General features: G+C 42.9%; 1 long non-coding RNA gene across 1 annotated transcript; it reads right to left on the bottom strand.

Moving 5' to 3' along the window:
- Positions 1 to 358: 358 nt before the first annotated feature.
- LOC105037262 (uncharacterized) lies at positions 359 to 1,040 on the bottom strand. Its single transcript, XR_830557.4, has 2 exons — positions 960 to 1,040; positions 359 to 875 (listed from the first exon to the last, which is right to left on the bottom strand). It is a non-coding gene; the product is annotated as an uncharacterized lncRNA (long non-coding RNA).
- Positions 1,041 to 5,288: the final 4,248 nt, after the last annotated feature.

Here is a 5,288-nt window from a genome sequence, read left to right as displayed (position 1 = left end):
CATAAGAAAATTCTATAAATAATATATATGTTAAAATCTCTTGCCAGGCTAATATCCAGACTCACTATGTAAAAAACTATAAACCAAACAAGCTGCATGAATGATCAAAATGCTGACCTTACATCAATCAGTATCTCATGTTTCTACTCTTTGTATGTTCATACGTGTTTGAGGAGATTTATATTGACTAAAAAGGAACATTTCTAATGAAAATAACCAAAATCTAGGGAGATATTCCTTTCTATGGTTGTTGTATAACTTGTAAACATTAGTAAAATTACATCTGCATCTTACACCATAGATAATGAAAATGAAAATGAAAATTAAAAATAAAGAGGGAGACACAAAGGGAGGGGTATTTTTCAAAAGAGTCACCATTAATACCATATATTGTTAATCATAACATGGCATAGGATGCCAAGCATAAGAGAATAAAAAATTACATCCAATACCAGAAGAAAAGTATGAAAGACACCAAGTGATAAAAAGTCTGATAAAGTTTAGATGAAGCACTCCAGCTTTATGCGCCTTCATTATTTGCTGCTAACCACGGCAATGAGAATTCGGATTGCAACCACGGCGATAGGAGTTTGAAGGTTTTGGTAGAGTTTTCTTGGAATCGAATGCCCGAAGCATGCGTTGTGGTTCGACAAAATCCTTGTTAGGCATTGCTTCAACCATCTCCTCGTGTGATGCCTCCACAACATAATAGTTGTTTAGTAGCAAAAGCCAAATCATTGCAAGTCCTACCAACCTCCATTGCATCTCCATTTGTGCCATGTTTCTTAAGAATTCCTATATCTCCGTTTGACTTGGTGGTGATAAGAGCTTTTTATAGAACAACACACTACTTGATGCAGATCAAAAGCATTTACCTGTGATGCAAGACAAACACCAAAAGCAAAAGAAAATTGAGAGACAAGAAAAAGAATTTTGCTTTAAAAAATAAAAGCCTAAACCTGCTCTCTGGTATAAGGATGCCACAGGCCCTCTCTTTTTAGTGTAAAAACTCATGTCTCTTAAAGGGAGCATCCCATGACCAAACGGTTATTTGTTCCCACCCAAATTTGAGAACTACCACAAAATAGGAAACTAATGCCCACTTTCCAAGGGTTTGAGGAAGTCAAACACTAATGCTTGCCATACATGGATAACAAACAACATAGGTCTTTTATAACCAATGAGGACTAGCACTAAAAGTAAATTCCAAATAAAATAAGTACTTAGCAATGAATCTCAACATTTTCGTTGATTGTAGTGGTTAGAAGAGTTCATAGCATTGGAGTTTATAGTACTTAAGGGCAGTCTAACAAAGAAAAGTGTTGCTGTCGAACCCCAGGCTAATGAGATCGGACTGGTCTCCTTGAAAAAAGATGAGATGAAGGGGTGCTCGGTAGAAGACGAGGTACCAATGGTGATGGTGCCTTTGGGTGCTGGAGCTAGATGTTCAAAAGATCTCGGATCAGAAGGTTTTCTGGTAGGAACTCTCTGATGCTCAAGTCAGCTAGGAATTGAAGAATAGAGAGAGAGTGAGAGGATAGTGTAGTGGAGTATCTTGAGTCTATCGAAGACTTACTTGTAGTCCCCCTTTTTCTTGTAATTATAGTAGGTGAGCAATAGTCAAGTTTGCCAGGAGAATTGGCCATTTCTGGAGAGTGTGCGCAAATCGCACTAATGGGGATCATGCTTTGCATTTGCAATGCAGAGCTCGCAAATAGTTGTTGATTTGGGGCGCGATCGAATCCTAGTAGCCATGGTTTCCTCATCTGGCCTTTCTATGATTGTGAGATGGATTGCCCACCTTTAATAGCTAATTTGCCCAGTTGTGCTGATTAGTCAAGCTGAGACTATGCTCCTCAGATAACATCAAGTCGGTCATAGCCAAACCCTTAGACACCTCAGTCAAAATTGAGGACTAGGTTAGTCGAGATTGAGGTGTAGGCCCACAACACTTGCCCCCCACTCTCGAGTCCGAGTTTGCCTTGAGATTGGATGAAGAAAATAGAATCTCAAGACTGAGGCTACCCTGACAAGCTCAATCAATGCACCTCGATAATTGAACCCTCAGGATCGATTGCAATAGATCATGTGTTGCAAGTTCATACACTCGATCTCTTCAATCCTTTGATTTGGGGCATTGTAGGCATGGATCTGTGTAGAGTCATCTATCTCCTGTTTGGGGCTGCCACTTGGTGCTTATCCAATGTGGGTAGATGAATCATCATCCGAACCATTTGATCCCCTATAAATAGGCATTTCTCCCTTCAGTTTCAGCTTTACCATTTTACAGCTTAACTACTATGGGGTGGAGAGGTGAAGCCCTTGGGCAATTTTCGATAAGCCATCGATGACTACCGTCGATGGCCGTGATCATCCTTGGCTAAATTCATTCTCCGAGCTCAAAATCCATTGGTCTGATTCTAGGGTCATTTGGTTGTTCGTGTCCTGCCATTGGTTAGTTTCATCTTTTTCTCTTTTAGATTATATCAAAGATGAGCACCTTGAGCTTATCGATGGATAGTGGGTCATCCGATTGAGATCCATCTAGCAAAAGGAGTCCTCAATTTTATAGCAAGTCTTCCTTGGATGGTTCCAAGGTTAAGGAGGTGCCGAACTTCAGCCTATTCCATGTAGCTTTTGTCCTCACCTGCAAGGACTTGGATGTCATTTGCCTCCAATATCGAGTTCTTTCAGAGTTCACATTGGAGATTGCTAGCCCCGATGACTGGATAGTGAAACCTCACCCAAGTCGGGTTGGACTCTGTGAGGAGTCCTTCAAGGCTGACCTTAGGTTAACCCTCCACCCTTTCATTGTAGATCTTCTTAGGCTCTTTCAGGCATATTTCTTATTTAAGGAACATCCCAAAGAGGTTGGATGGTGGTACATCTCTCCTCAGATAGAGTGGTGTCTCATCCAAGATGTTTCTTCTTTCGTTCATAACTGGAAAGAGCATTTCTTTTTTGGTGTCGATTGAGTTGCACTATAGTTTTGATACTTCATGGGGTCAGCTACAACAATCATCAAATAAGGCTTTGAGGCTAACGGATGCCTAGAAGGGATCATGGGAGTTTATATTTAGTCACATCGCTCCTCTGCGCACACTCCCTTTCAAGGAGACAATTCACAAAGTCGGCCTAAGCTCGACCAACCCTTTGGGTATGTATAAATATTTGCAATTTATTTTATCTCAATTTTTCTTGACCTTTGGTCTCTTGATTTTTAGCCATGAAGCCCATGGAGCTTAAAGAATTGCACTACATCGCCAAGAGGAGGAAGCCCATAGGTTGCACTTAGGCTCCCAAGTGAGGTTGAACTGAGGTGATCTTTGCCCAATTAGCTTCTGAATCTCCTCATATGCCAGCCTAAAGTACAACTTTAAGGAGGGGGGGTGTCTTCCTCGGGAGCACGAGTTATCCCCTGCTCTGATCGATCGCTTTGGGGGATCAACTCTCCCTTTCAATAGTGTCATCTTCCCTTCGAGGTGCACCAATGCCCTGAAACTCTTCCCATACATCTCCTTGTCTAGCTGATCGTCCAGCTTCAGCTCCTCAAAAATCTCTTGTTGAATCTAAGCAGGGTGCTTAGGACTAGAGATCTGGCTTGACAAATAACAGGGTCACTCGTGAGCTGCTTCAGGCTACCATACTTTTGGCCGACATCCAGGCCATTGACATGCAAGGCTCTTGATACTGCATCAAAGATTCATCCAACTCCCTTCTTTGGGTTAATTTGATTTTTTTCTAAACTGACCCAATCTCTTCCTCAGCTCATCCACCATATGGACCATTTTATGAGATTCTTGAAGGCGGCCGAGCAAACATCAGAAGAGGTTGAGGCCCGAGCTATGGAGGCTGAGAAGAAGATAGTCGAGGCCTCAGAGTTGGAGAAGAGGGCTAATAAAGAGGACCAATAGAGAGATTGAATCCCTGAAGGCTAAGATTAAGTCGATGGAGGTAGAGGTCATCAATGTTAGGGCTTAGGCTGAGGCTCAAGTGATCGAAGCACTTTTTGTCGTAGCCACCTAATGGGAGAAGAAGCTCTAGACCATGAAGGTCAAGGTGGTCTAGGCCTTTCATTCTTCAAACAAGTTCCTAGTGACTAAGGTGGAGTATGCTACCGAATCATATTTGAAGGGTGCGGTGGACTGCAAGGCCAAGGTCCAGGGCCTCCTTTCAGACCTCGATCTTGGCCAATTGGACACTGAGGATGAGGCCATAGATGCCAGGGAGGGAGTAGGTTCGAGCAGTGCCGAGGTGGCACCATCGTGGTTGCTGAAGCTGCCTCCTAGCCTTTACCCATCATCATATTCTAGCACTCCAATCGAGGATCCCACCACCCCTACTGATGCCTAGAACTAAGATACTTCTTATTTTTTCTTTTTTTTTTACTTAGCATTTGCAAAGGCTGAGCAAATTTTGTGGTCGGGCTCTTTTGGTATCCCTCAGCTTTAGTCGAACTGGTTTTGTAATCGACTTGACCAACCCAATGTAAGTCTTTTTTCTTTTTTAATGCAAATCTTGTTTCATCAATTTCACCTTTATTTCCTGTATTTCATCACCATCCATAGAGTTCCCCACATTGCAGAGGTCAAGTCTTCTTTAGTTCATCCATTGCATGAAGGATGTACATAGCCTGTGCTCCATGGTAAAAGTTAGACCTCCATCCAGTCTATCTTTAAGTGAGGTATTCTAGCTAATTTAGATGAGGAAGTCTCTGAAGGGTTAGCCCCTTTATCATCATCCTTGGTGTCCACTCGACTCATTTAGAGATTGCGGAGTACCAGTTGGCCATTTTGAGGGATCATCAGAAGGTTATCCCCTTCGACATCATCCTCATCCTCTGCTCAACTTGTCCAAGGATGAGGAGCACTAGTTAGCTATTTTGAGGGATCTCTAGAGGGTTAGTTCCTTCGACATCATCCTCGACCTCCACTTGACTCATCCGAGGATGAGAAATACTAGTTGGCGATGTCGATAAGTACCTAGAGATTTGCCCCTTGGGCACTGTCCTTGGCCTCTGCTTGACTCATCCGAGGATGAGGAGCTCCAGTTATCCATTTCAAGGATTCTTTGGAGGGTTGGCCCCTTCATCATCATCTTTGACCTCCGCTCGACTCGTCCGAGGATGAGAAGTGCTAGTTGGTTATTTCAAGGGGTCTTAGAAGGGTTAGTCCCCTCATCATCATTCTCGACCTCCACTTGACCCATTTGAGGATGAGGAGCACTAGTTGGCCATTTTGATTGATCCTAAGAGGGTTATCCCCTTCGTTGTCATCCTCAATCTCTGC

This window comes from Elaeis guineensis, chromosome 13, assembly GCF_000442705.2.
Source record: "Elaeis guineensis isolate ETL-2024a chromosome 13, EG11, whole genome shotgun sequence".
Lineage (NCBI taxonomy): Eukaryota > Viridiplantae > Streptophyta > Magnoliopsida > Arecales > Arecaceae > Elaeis > Elaeis guineensis.
Note: the sequence above shows the minus strand (reverse complement) of the source record. Positions and strands in the feature narration are given on the sequence as shown.